Raw genomic sequence first — 15,188 nt, 5'->3', positions numbered from 1 at the left:
TCGGATAGTATTATATTAAATTTAAAAAATATATGGTTATAAAATATTATTTTTAATTTAACTTATCAAATTTAAATATAAACCCGTGCAATGCACGGGTTTAACACTAGTCAGTGGTTCAATCAGAAAAATCGTTTTAGAATAAAATAATAAATAAATTATAAATAAACATCCTAAAATATCTTACAAATTTAAAACACTACACAAAAAATCATCAACCAAATTTATATGATCTTATCCAAATACAAACTCAAAGGTTAAATAGTAAAAAAAAATCTAAATATTAAATTTTGACTGAGGGTTAACATAATCACTTAACACCTCAGATTCTAATTTAGAAATGTCAGGAGACAAAGGATTATCAATTTCAATAGAATGTTGAGCTAGTTCAGTTAGAAAATGTTGATCATTCTGTGGTATTATGCTAACTGAACATGAACCTGAACCTTGCAAGATGACCTTTTCGATTTAATCTTAGGCAACGTTGCGTTCATCTGTTGTAAGAGAGCTCTCTTAGCAATAGATTCTTCTGGCTGAGCAAACAAAAAACGGTATCTAGTATTGTTTTCAAGTTGAGGTATCAATATAACAAGTAGTCATTGAATAAGAAAGCATAACATATCACCAACTACCTATACACTTTGACTCTCCTTCCACTACCATCATCATCATTCATCAGTTTATTTATATATGGCATTGACAAGTAGCTACCTTACTCATTCAGCAACAACCAGCATTTGATTTGATTTTCATATGATCTTTATCAAAATACAAGAAGAAACCTGATATAAGACACACGCCACTAAAAGTGATAGATTGCATATAAAAATGAAGTTGCAAGTTTAATATACTGCTTTTGAGGCTTACACGATAGGCTTTCGGCATCATCATCAACCTCTGCAGTAGCAGGATTTTGATCTTTCCTCTTAATACCACTTTTCCATAATTTTTAAACAATTCATTATACATCTCATCTATATCTTCACCTACATCCGGCAAAATTTTTCTTTCATGTTACCTGCATCATCATTCATTCATTTGCAAGGCACAAAAATTTACAAATTCTCCAGATTTAGACATAGAACAAAATCTAAAAAGTGAATGAGAGAAGGATTTTCTTAAGAAATTAAAGTGGCCATTAAATTAGTGTTGATTTAACTAAAGTTACAACCCCTCATATTTCAGAGTCATCAGCAACTAGTAATTACAAAATAAAGCTATCAGTAAATTTGAACAAAAATTTTAAAGCCATCAGCAACTAACAATTACAAAATAGAGCCATCAAAACAGCAGCATAACAAAATCACTAATCACAAATCACAAATCATTTATCACAAATTTCAAATTCAAAACACTCAGTGCCATAACAAAACAGCAGCTTACCAAGTCACTAGTCAGTAATCACAAATTCCAAACTCAAATCAACAGCATTACAAAAGACCCAAGAAATTACAAATTACAAATTCAACCTCAAATTCTTGAAATAGAGTAACAGACTCAACTTTTCACTAACCTCAAATCAGTAAATCACAGTTTTACTAACCTTCCACTGACAGCAGGAAGACGACGGCGGGACGACAGCGTCACCACGGCGCACCAGCTAAAGGCCTCGAGTAGCGATTTCACCTGTGAATGAAAGACGTGTCGAGCTAGAAAGGGAAGACGCCGTGGAGAAGGAGAAGGAAGAGGCTGCGGAGACGCCGACACAGACGAACGGCGGCGGCGGTTCCGTCCAAGAAGCTGGATTTTTGGGTTGAGAAGGAGCTAGGGCTTGCTCTTGCTGTGTGTTCTGTGTTGTCTTTCAAAGGAGGGTGTGTTTTGGTGGGGTGAGGGGAGTAACTCGCGTGGGGTGGGGGGTTTTCTTTTTTTTTCCCTTAACAAAATCGAAACGACGGCGTTTTATACGAACCGGTCGATTTTCGGTCCGATCCAACTGACCGGTTACTGGCCGGTTCAGCAATTTTCTAACGGTTTTATCATCAACGGTTTTAGTAGGTTTTAATAGGAGGATTGGATCATTTTTTATGCCAGTTTCCGATTAAACCGGTTTAACCGGTTAGTCCAGTCCGATTTTCAGAACATTGATGATATCATGATAATTACGACGTAAAATATCGATCGTATCTAACTCGAATTGAAGATTGAACATATTTCGTTGGCTCCTGTAATCAAAATGTTATTTCTATTAATAATAGGAAGTAATAATACACACATATATATATATATATATATATATATATATATATATATATATATATATATATATATATACCATCGGCATTATATATACAAGCGGCTTAACAGAACATGTTCAGCCGCTTTTTTATTATTTTTAAGAAATTAATTTTATTTTTTGTTAATATATCGTTTATTTTTAAATTTATTAAATAAGTATTTTTTGTTTTAATATTAACGTAATTTTATTTATATTATATTTTATTAAAATTAAAATGACTATAAAAAATTTTTTTAAAATGTTAAATTATAAAAGCACATAATAAAAAAGTATATATATTATCAAAAATAATATAGTTCAAAAAATAATGATAATAATATTTAGAAACATTATTTACAAATTTAATTATTTATAATTATTATTAAGTTTAATTTTTTATTTTTAATAGTATTTAATTTAAAACCGAGATAAAAATTTATATTCAAAACACACTCTATTTTTATGTATAATTTTAATTGATAAAAAATATTTTATTTTTTCAATTTTATATTTAGTTTTTTAAATTTTCTTTAATTTCGTTATTTTTTTAAAAATGATTAATTTATATTTTTATTATATTATTTTACTATATAAAACACTATTCTTTCTCTTACTATTATTCTATGTATAGTCTATACACATACCTGTCATTATCTCATTGTCATTATTATATTATATTGTCCTCCTTTCTCGTTTTTTCATATAACCATCTATTCTGTTAACTTTTATGAGTGGTTGAAGTTTTGTTAAAAGAAGTAAGACATAAAATGTTTAATTTTTTTTCAATTATCAAAATTCGATGTCAGTAATCCTAAAAAAACAATATCAAAATATATTATTTTAAACTAAAATAATACATAATTGTAAGTTATTTAACTAATAATTATAAATGTAAGTTATAATTTAATATAGTAACTTAAAACAGAAGATAACCATTGCTATCTATATTTGACTATTACTATATAAGTTTCACATTTATTTTACTGTACACATTAATTAAAATGTACTTTATTATTTTATTTTACATGTTTTGAAATAATACCATTGTATTATAAGGATGAGATTAATTTTTATAATCTAATGGAAATCTTTTTATTATTTTGTTTGTCATTTGAATACTATCCATAAAAAATAGTTACTTAAAGTGAAACACTATATAAAGAGAGATAAAAAAAAACTTTTAGATTTATCGTTTTGGTTTATTTCTTATTAATCCTCACTTAATATACTCAACATTTAATAGCTTTGATAATGGTAACTTTTTGTAATTAGTTAAAAATTTTCAACTTTCTCTTTCTCTCTACGATTTTGGACAAACTCAATTTTGTGTCTGATTCGTGATGCTGCTGCTGCCTACAAATTTGCATTGAGCTATTATGGTTGTATAGTTCATGTATTTCTTATTTTTTGAATATTATTACTATTATCTTATATAGCATATGTATATAAACTTTTTTGTTCATTGGTGTAACCTATTATAAATCATGTAAGTGTTAGCAGTTTGAAAAAATTATTTATTATTCACATTTTTATTTGATTATTTGACAATGTTTGTAGAGTCAATTGTAAGTATTATTATTAGATAACATGTGAATATTTGTGTACTAGATTTCACAAACCTAATCGATTGAAAAGCTAGAATAAATTACTATGATACCTAAAATGTTCGTGGTGGATGCTTCTTGTTTAATTTGTATGATTTGTGATAAATATTTTTATCAAGTTTAATATATGTGAGCTTGTAAAATTCCTTAAGAGAAATCTATGAATCATATTTGAAGTTTGCTTGTGAACCTGACGTATCATATGGATTGAATAAACTCAATAAAGTATGTTGTCAAGAAATGTATATTGTTTTCTAAAAATATATTTGATAAAGAATGTATAGCTTTTGCAATTCATGCTGGTTTTTTTTTTTTTTTTACCAAAAGATAGAGATACTCAAACCCGCAATCTCTTAGATGAGTATGAAAAGGTTATGCCATTTGAACTATAATTTATTGGCTCGTAAAATTGCACATTCTAATTTTTTTGTTTATAGATAATGGTATAGTATTCTTTTAATTTCCCCACTAAATCAAGTTTACAAACCTTGCCTTCCAACTATTCTTTATAGTCAAACCCATTTCTTCTTAATCCCCAGTCATTCTAATTCATTTACCCAAAAACTTTTCAACAAAATCATATTATTGAATTATACGAAACAATTTTTTAAGCCTATTTTCCATCAAATAAAAAATGCTCAGGGGGCCTATTTTCCATCAAATTTTTTGGGAATAGATTTGCGTATTAGAACTATTTTTTATTTGGAAATGAGAATTAAAATTCTCAATAGACTTTAAATTCATGTATTTTTTATATTCTAGCTAAAACAAGAAACAAATTCAATTCTCAAATAATTCTGATTCTAGGCCATCCAAATACACTCTTAAATACATTCTCTTATGTTTTTTTCTATTAAAATTAATAATGAGAGATTATACTTTATCCTTTTAAATAAAAAAATTGAAAAGATCCAATCTCCTCTTATTAGCCTATGTATCAATCTTGGTCAACAGTGAATTATGCATTCACCCAAAGATGTAGGTATGTTTTACTGCTGCTTAAATTTTTCTGGACACTAAGTTTCTTTCCTTTAAAAATGTATCATTTTTTGGACTCATATGTTTCAAGTAGCGAAGAATACTTAATCGATTTTTTTTATTTTTTCCTTTTTGTGCACCAATTCAAGTAAGCAAGGAGTCTTTTAAACTAATACCTATAACTATCTATTATATTTCTTCTTTAGAATCTAACATATTAGGTACGGTACCAATAGGGAATTATTTGATGAATTTCTAGCATAATTACACATCTTATTCTTCTTTTTATCATTTGGATTTGCTGCACTCCTCATTGTACCTTTTTCATTTCCCTTAAAATTGCTACCGAACAAGCTAAGAAAAATAGAATGGTAATTTTTTATTGGTATATTGAAAAATATTCTTCACAAGGTTATTTATATATACAATTCTCTTATTAGATTTCACGAGTATACAAGTGTTAATCTAATAATATACAACTCCGACAGATCGGACATGTTGATTTCTTTTGTAACCAACGATCCATGCAATCTGAATGAAACATGTGTTTGCATTCAGGAAAAACTTGACAACTTTGCCCATCTTGAAAACTTTCCATGCAAATGGCACAATCACTACAACTTTTTTGCATATCTTGGCTTTCATAAGTTACTAATGGAGGCAATTTCATTGAATCTCTAAGTTGTTGACCTCTTCTTTCGTCAAAATCTTCATCTACAGTTGCAAATAATATCCAAGCTTGTAAAGTACTTTGAACAAGGGCATGAAAAATGTCTAATTGGTGTGTTGGACTGGAAGAACCCAAAGTTACATGACTTCTTTCAGGTTCATGTCGGTGATGCGGCGTAGCCATTTTAACAATTCAATTTATTAGACTATCAATAAAAATCTGGTAAAGGATTCAAAAAAAATTATGATATAGAACGATAGAAAAGATGTTGTTAATTAAACTCGGGTATATATCACACTATCAAAATGAAAATTATTAGAAGTTCTAACTATGTTGAGTTGTCTATGTGTTAAGATTTTTGGGTTAAATTAAGTGCAACCAACCCATTTACCAACTTGTACATATCCGTTTTCTGTATTTACACAACACATCTAGTCTATTTTTTTTTTCGCTTTCTTGTAAATCTTAAAATGACAAAAAAATTGTATATTTTATAGTAAATTTAGTAAATTTGATCAAATGCTTTATCCATTATACTAATCCAAAACAAATTTTGTTTGTTTTTGTCGAATATTGAGAGATAAAAGATACTTACCACCAAGTTTAGGTTGTTAATTATCAAAAATAGAAAGTAGAAGACAAATAGATAGAAATTGATAATCCATTTGGCTACAAATCAAATGTCAACTCTTTTGTTCTTTTCTTATCTTTTATTATTATTTCTATTAGTTGATTTTTGTGTATACTTAACTAAAAATCATTTCTATTATTAATAGCTGCAATGAATTTTTTATTGTCAAGCAAAAGTCCCATAAAATAGAAAACATCTTGAAAGGTAGGATATGTAATTCCATTAACTATCCTAATAGACTCATATATTGTGCAACTTTTTTGAATAATTACAAAATTCTTATATAATAGATATCACATGTAGCCGGTGAAATATAGTTTAATCACCCGATAAAATATTCTCTCTTGTGTGGATATCATTCCCTGCCTTTCTTCTATATTATAAACAAATTAATTTGAAAACTCAACATACGTTAAAGTTTAACCTGCTTCAAATTCTTTGTTAGCCTCCATCCATGCTAAGAACATCGTACCTTTTCCTTTCTCTTAATCCATGATTTTTTCAAGATTGTCAACGTATTTAAAGATGATATTTTGTTTTCCGGATAAATAAAAGATAAATAATTTGTTTGCCAAAATTCTCCACATAGCCTCCCGTGTAGACAAATACCCACAATCATAAAATCATTTAATCTCATAATACATTTTTTAAGTATGCTTTATCTTTTATATTTTTACTACTAATATACCAATAATAACATTTTAAATAAAAAAATAGAAAAATATTTATTCACCAAAAATAATTTTTTCCTCAATAAATTAAAATTTTTCAAGCACAAAAAAATTAATATAACAAAAATATTTATAATAAAATAAAATTAAAATAACAATCTAAATAAAAAATATTAAAATAAATAAATTTAAATTTATAGAATAGAATCTTAAAACAAATTTAAATAAATAAATTTACATCGAAATCAATAAAAATTAATTATAACTTAAAAAGTAACAGCAACAAAAATTGTACCAAACTATATACATATATGTTTTATATTTTAAAATTTAAAAATTAACAAATTTATAAAATTTTAAACACACTTTATAAATTATTTTTTATTAAAGAAATAGTTACAATTTAAAAATTAATAATTAATTAATTATTTTATTTTATAAAGATAAAACAACGTAAAATATTTTTTTAAAGTATGTTTATTTTTTATATTTTTAATATTAATACATCAATAATAATATTTTAAATAAAAAGATAGAAAAAATATTTATTTTCAGCGAAAACAAATTTTTTTAACAAATTAAATCCTTCAAGTACCAAAAAAAAATTAATATCATAAAATTTTTTTAACAAAATAAAGTTTAAATAAAAATTTAAATACAAAATACTAAAATAAATAAATTCGAATATATAGAATGAAATCTTGAAATAAATCAAAATAAATAAATTTACAAAGAAGTTAATATTGAAATTTATAGATTTTGTTTTACTCATTTATTATGTGTAAGTGTTTATATTTAAAAATAATATTTAATTATCCATCATCGATTTTTTTAGCAAATTTATGAATCGAGACATAAGAGTCTTCTTAACTGAGGAATGTATTTTTTGATTTTTTTTTTAAATTTTAATTTATAAACAAATAACTTAAAATTAAAAAGTAACAATTTAAACAAATAATAATAATTTATAATTTAAAAAAAAATCTATAAATAAATTAAAATTTAAAAAATAATAAGCTAAGTAAATAATTTAAATTTAAAAAATAACCACCTAAATAAAATAATTTAAATTTTAAAAAATAACAACCTAAACAAAATAACTTAAAAAATAACTCAAGCTTCTGTCTCTCTCATTCTCAGTTTCTTTCTTTCTTTCTTAAATTTCATTAGGTGGAATGAATAGATAAAGCCCAAGTTTCTTAAATTTCATTCGGTATATATATATAAAAGTCACGTTTGGCTTTTTTCTCACATTGGTCGAAAGTTAAGTAAATGATTTTCTTTCTCTTATCAAATTAATTAATTAATTAATTAATTAATAATAATAATATTAAATTTTTTTAAATATCTCATTATAATGAAAATAGTTTAAAAATCTGAATAACTTTTAAATTTAAAGTATCACAAAATTTAATTTTAATTATTTTTAAAAAAATAATTTTTTAATTAAAATTCTCAACAAATATAATAAATCATGAATAACGCATTATTTAATTTTCAAAAACTTAAGTTGTTATAATATCCAATAATATTTAGAATGGATTAAAATAAAAAAAAAAATTTTGTCAATAAATTTGTTAAGTAAAAGGTACAACCGAAATTATCAACAAAATAAATAATTTTATCCATAAATTATACTTTTTCTAAAACAATACTTACCAACCAAATACGTGTAATCGAACCCAGAAGTATTGAAATTGTCAAAACTTACAAAATTAAATTCATCTCATGGGATACTTGACAATTCTGGAAGTATGTGCATATCAGTATGTTAGTTTAAATTAACCATATACTCATGATGTGTAGTCATAAAATTACCCACATTGAGTCCAAAAATAAAAATTTTTATATGAGCGCCACATCAACATATGAGATTTTATCTTAGCAAAATTTAAATAATTAAATAATATCTTTATTTAATTTAATAAATTTAAATTAATTTGTTCAAAAATTTTAATTTATGAACAAATAATTTAAAATTAAAAAGTAACAATTTGAGTAAATAATAATTTATGATTTAAAAGAATAATATGTATATAACTTAAAATTTAAAAAATAACAATCTAAACAAATAACTTAAAATTTAAAAAATAATTACCTAAATAAAACAACCTAAAATTTAAAAAATAATAACTTAAGTAAAACAATATAAGCAAATAATTTAAAATTTTTAAATAGAGTTTCCTAATTAGCTAGTACAAATTTTAAATTTTTAAATAATTTTTTAAATTAATTCAATTTTGGAACAACATTAGAAATAGAATTATGTATAGAAAAATGTCAAATTAATTTTTTTAAATAGTATAAATAACCTCACATTTTAATAAGACTGGTAATTCTATTTACTTTAATATAATCTTTTGTAATTAATATAGTAGCTTATAAATTATATAAAGTTTTTAAAAAATATTCTCAAACTCAATTGCTTACTTAAAATTAAAAAAAAGTTTATTTGAATTTAAATTTAAAATTTTAAACATAATACTTTAATTAAAAATATAATTAGATTTGTTTTAAATAAGTACACATTAAAAATCAATAACAAACTTAATTGTATTAACAATAATTCATATGAGAAATTTATAACTTTATGACATTAAATACTAAATTAGAAATTAACAGAATATCAACGGTGTGAATAGAATTAAAAATAAAACCACAAACAATAACCAAATAACTTCAATTTATATTTAAAAAAATTCTAAATTTTAAACATAAAAATCAAGAAGAACAAAAAAAAAATAACAACTCAAGAAAAGACAATAATATTTTCACCAAAACAAACATATGCTTAGCATTATTCTATTAGATAGACTCTAAAAGGGATTCTAAAACACGTGCATCCAAATTCTCAAGTTTCATTATCAATCTTGATCTTCTTGTAAGTTAAGGTATCTCCTTGCACCTTCGAATCTTCCAACTCCGGGGATAGTCGCTTGGCTAGTGTAATAGCATTTTTCAACACTTCGGATTCATCATTGTCCGCAACTTCATTGGAGAATTTAAGCAACAAATTATGTACAAAATATTACCTTAAATTAAAGACTTCTTTCTCACCTTTGATTTTAGCTCAATAATATTTTTTTGAATAAAATAAAGATCTAACTTTGAGAAAACAAACAAACAAAAAATTCATTTTTTGAACAAATACCTTAGCACCTTCTACTTTTTCCCCTTCAATGATTGAGGATGCCTTTGAAATTGGAAGCAAACCATCGGTGTGGTTAACATCCTAAAATTATAATTAGTTATTAATTGTTTTTTATGAATTAGATACTACTAATGACTAAGGTAGAGAAAAATAAATTGATTTTTAATAGAAAGTACATTTATAATTGTAGTCACAATTTGAATAGAGTGAGCCTTTTTAAATTTATCTATGAGGTCCACATTATCAGTTATCTTCTTAATTTTATAAGAAGGTGAAAAATGTGGATTATCAAATATTTGAACTTCAACGATGAAGAGAAAGGTCTTATAAATTAGGTTGAGTAAAAGTGTAGGTATATCTAATAGATCTCTTTTTCTGCAGGTATTAAATAATAAATAATATAAAAATTACCATTACAAACATCTTCACTAATGTTTTTAGAAATAAATAACTTACTGGTAAGAGTAGATCAAATATCTCTACACAACTCTTTCCCAAAACTTGTTTTGTCTCCTTGTCAAAGACTACGATTACACCTACTCACGTCTTCATTGAGCCAAACCATCTCAATTGAGTATGACAATGAATAATTTTCCTAACTTGGTAGTGTTCATAACCATATCACTTGTATACGTACACATAAATTGTCGATTGTAGGATTTGATTTTTGCGATTTTGTGAATACCAACCATTAGAATAAGTAGAAAAAATTTAGATTTTGGATGTATGTAAAGAAAGGATTTGATGTACTTTGAATTGTGGTGTTACACATATCTCATAACTTATACTTTTATAGTTGACTCATAGCTCAAATTTTTTAAATTTAATTGACTTTAATTTAAATTTGAATTAAATTTGTAGATAAAGTAGATAAATATATTAACAATTTTTAAAATTCTAAATTAACGAAAATATATTTAAGTTTATGTAGGTAGTTAAAATTTTAAAAAAAAATCTACAAAAATTTAAAAAATACTGCTAAAAAGAATCAACAAATTTAAAAAAAATAGTGTTAAAATTTAAAAAATAACAATCTAAGTAAAACAATTTAAAATTTAAAAAATAACAACCTAAGTACATTCAATCTAAGATTTAAAAAATAACAATTTAAATATAATAATTTAAAATTTAAAAAATAATAACCTAAATAAAATAATTTAAAATTTAAAAAATAACAACCTAAATATAACAACCCAAACAAATAATTTAAAATTTGAAAATAACAACCTAAGTAAATAATAATTTATAATTTATAAATATAAGTCTAAAAATTTCTAGCGATGACACCTAAGCAAATAAACCCCCAGACTCAACGTATGAGCGCCACATCAACAAATGAGCTTCCCATTTGTATTACTATAAAGATAAAGATAAAGATAAAGATAAAGATAAAGATAATATATTTTTGTGAGGAAACAAGGTTATTGTGTATATATTATATTTTTTTTTAAATTTATAACTAATACTAATAAATATAAAGATATTTTTGTCTTAAAAATAATTTTTAAAAAAAAATTGAACGCTAAAAATAATTTTAAATACAGAAAAGTTTTAGAAATAATTTTAATTTTCAGCTCAAATTACAGGACTAAAATCATAATTAAACTTTTAATAATTGTTCTGAATACGACTATATCGTCTCCTAAATTAGTCTGCAATTATGAATGTAATTATGTTTTTTGTAAATATAAATAAAAAGTAAAGTGACAATTAAACTTTTGATGATTTACATTTTGAAAAAATGTTCAAAATTAATCTCTGAAAAAATATCAATAAAATTTTTTAGAATAACAAACGTGAATAAGTTAATTTAAATTAAAAAATTTTATCCTAATCATATGGACTAATTTAAAGATAGTGTATCACATCTGTTATTTTTATTAGTATTTTTTTTTTAGAGATTAATTTGTTCGAAGTATAAATGTTCATGAATTTATTTGTCACCTTACTCAAATAAAAGAGGAATACTAGAAGGTCATCAAAATTCATTGTTTTTAGCCATTATTTAGCCATCAATATTTAAAAATATGTAATAAAATATATTTTAGATTACTAAACTAAAAAAACATAAACGGCCAAAATAGTACTCGAAAGTTCCCATTGTTAACAAAACAAACCCCAAAGGATATTAACGACGATAAGCTCCTGAAAGATTTAAAAACACAACAAAAAAACTAGATATTAAATATTAAATATATATTCTAAAAAACGATTTTAGAAATCAAATTTCCACGCAAATTTTTGTAATTATTATCAGAAAAATAAGATTTTTTCATCTTTAAAATTTGGTAATTTTTTTCAAGTGAAATTTTTAAAAACATTTTTTATTGTAAATGATCACATTTTTTTGAAAAATAGAGAGAAAATTTAAACAAATTTTTTGTGCACCTTCTAAATATTTATTTAAATATTGTCACAAAAATTTAGATCTAATAATTAAGTTGTTTGCTAAATATGAAAGTTTTTTTATTACTTACAAAAAATATAATATTTATTGATTCTTTTTGTTGTATTTTCAAATCATTTAGGAGTTGTTTTGTGATAACATCTTTTAAAGACTTTTTTGTCAGTAACGGAATCTTTCAGATAACAAATTAGTAGTTAACCCAACTAAATCGCTAATGTTCGTTGTATTATTTCTCTAATAAAATATAGAGAAAATGATAAATTGATCCCTGACTTTCTTAATGAATATTTAAGTTCTTGATAATTTGAAAATACATTTAAATTTTTAACTTTCTTAAAATTTGGACATATCAATCTCTGCATCTAATTTATATCATTTTAAAAACTTGTCTATACCAAATTAAGATAATGAAGCCACGTTTGATTTTTTTCGTTAAATTTGACGGATCAAATCATTGTATCAAACCCGGCTCGACCAGAAATTTGATCACCCGGTTATCTAGCCGGGCCGAACCACTCGTCAGACCATTCAAGTATTAGACTCCGTAAAAATCGGTTCAATCTGGTGAGTTTTAAGAAAATCGGTGATCCGGCTGGTTTTTATAACCCGGACCGGGTCATGTTTAACCTTTGTATTTTTTTATTTGAAAAACGGAGACGTTGCCTTTCACTGTGCAATCCCACCTCCCCCAAAGTTCCATAACCCCTAATAGGGGTGCACAGACCCGGCCCCGCCCGAAGGCCCGACCCGGTCCCGAACACTTTAGGAACTAATTTGGAGTGATTTCATTGGGTTTAGGGTCGGGTACGTGTCTCAAAAATAGACCCAGTCATTATTTCGGGTCGGGTCCGGGCCATAGCTCGGGTCACCCGAAGTCGGCCCGGTCATCATACACAATTGATATTTTGTGTTATTAGTGATGGATCATGACTATTCTTACGTGGAATTTAAGTATTGTAAACCTTAATATTTTGTGTTATTAGTCATTATAAGACTATAAGTTAATGTTTTATGTTTAGAATGCATAAGATTTTAGACTAATACATAAGATTGTGTTATTTGTATTGATTTAAATATTTGGTATTATTAGACAATATTAGTATTGATTGTGGTTATGATTTAATATTGATTGTGGTTATGCTTTAATTTTGAAGAATGGTTGATTCTTGTTATATTTTTCTAAGTGAATTTTACCATGTTAACTAATGGTTGGAGCCTTGGAAATTTGGATATTTTTACATGCTAGTTTACAAGAAGGTATCAACGTAATATAATGTTAACGGCCCGGTTTTCACCCGGTTTTCACCCGGCATAATTGTGGCCCGAAAGTGTATTGGTTTCATCGAATCTAGGGCCGGGTTCGGGTCTAATAAATAGACCCGGTGTATATTTCGGGTCGGATCTGGGTCACATCAAACCTGGCTTCACCCGACCCATGTGCACCCCTAACCCCTAATACCCACCGCTCTCTTCTCTCTGATCTCGCCACTCTCCCTCAAGTTCATTGAGTCTCACCTCTCTCACGGCTGGTGTCGCCGTCGCCCTCTCTGTCTCTGGTATCTCGAATCTCTCGCGATCGTTTCGAACTCAAGCTCGTCGCCGCCTCAAGCTCGCCGCGCTCTGTCTCCATCGCAAGATCTGTTGCGCTCTGTCACCATCGCAAGCTCTGTCGTGCTCTGTCACCGTCAACGCTTCTTGCTTCGGCCGTCAACGCTCCTTGCAGGTGAGATTTAGCTTCCTTCGGCCCTGTTATTTCTTTTTCAATTTCATTGCTCTAAATCATCAGTATATCTTGAATTTGTTGTTGAAAGTTGAGTTTGTTGCTGAAATAATGATTTAGCTAATTTTGTTTTGCTGTAAATCATATTTGGAGAATTGGAGTTTAAGTTTTTATTGCTGAAAGTTATCATAGTTGAATTTGTTGTTGAAAATTATCAATGAGCTGAATTTGTTGCTGGCTGTAAATTGAATTTGATGCTGAACATATCACTAAGTAAAATTTTTGTTGCTGGAAGTAGAATTTGTTGCTGTCTGTAAGTTGAATTTGATGCTGAACATATCACTGAGTAAAATTTTTTGTTGCTGGAAGTAGAATTTATTGCGGCCTGTAAGTTGAATTTGATGCTGAACATATCACTGAGTAAATTTTTTTGTGGCTGGAAGTAGAATTTGTTACTGTCTGTAAGTTGAATTTGATGCTGCATAGATCACTGAGTAAAATTTTTTGTTGCTAGAAGTAGAATTTGTTGCTGTAAGTCTTTTGTTTTATCTTTTGTTAGAATCTCAAAAATGTCTTTATCACAAACGCCATTCGAAATGCCACCATCTCAAGAACAAGTATTGTCAACTCCTTAGGTTACAACTAAAAGAGTTTATAAGAATAAAGGGAAGCCTGATTCTGCTTAGGAGCATTGTAAACAAATTGTTGAAAAATCAAGGAAAATTACTATGATGTGCATATATTGTGAGAAACTTGTTAGGGGAGGTGGGGAGGTGGGATTAATCGATATAAGTATCACTTGAATTTGATTTATCGATTATGTTATCTTTTGCTTGTTCTTATTCATTTAAATTGAGAAAATATTTTTTTCTAATGACTAGTTTATTGACTTTTTTTTACATTATTAGTTATGTCTAAGAATTAATATTTGGTTATTATTATGTTTATGAAGACATGTATTTTAACTTTTAATTATAATTTTATATTTTATTTAATTATGACCGAGTTAACCGAGTGAATCAGCGACCCACCAGTTAAACCAGTGACCCGATGACCCGGTAATATGACCGGGTTAAATACCGGTTCGAGTTCTGATAACTATGACATCAAATAAATAAAAAGATTGATGTCTCCAAATTTT

At 26.1% G+C, this 15,188-nt stretch overlaps 1 long non-coding RNA gene across 1 annotated transcript; it reads right to left on the bottom strand.

Moving 5' to 3' along the window:
* Positions 1–211: 211 nt before the first annotated feature.
* Positions 212–1,869, bottom strand: LOC112790114 (uncharacterized). The gene is made up of 2 exons (XR_011879708.1): positions 1,544–1,869; positions 212–533 (listed from the first exon to the last, which is right to left on the bottom strand). It is a non-coding gene; the product is annotated as an uncharacterized lncRNA (long non-coding RNA).
* Between the last annotated feature and the right edge of the window lie 13,319 nt (positions 1,870–15,188).

Source organism: Arachis hypogaea, chromosome 3 (assembly GCF_003086295.3).
Source record: "Arachis hypogaea cultivar Tifrunner chromosome 3, arahy.Tifrunner.gnm2.J5K5, whole genome shotgun sequence".
In the NCBI taxonomy this organism is placed as follows: Eukaryota; Viridiplantae; Streptophyta; class Magnoliopsida; order Fabales; family Fabaceae; genus Arachis; species Arachis hypogaea.
Note: the sequence above shows the minus strand (reverse complement) of the source record. Positions and strands in the feature narration are given on the sequence as shown.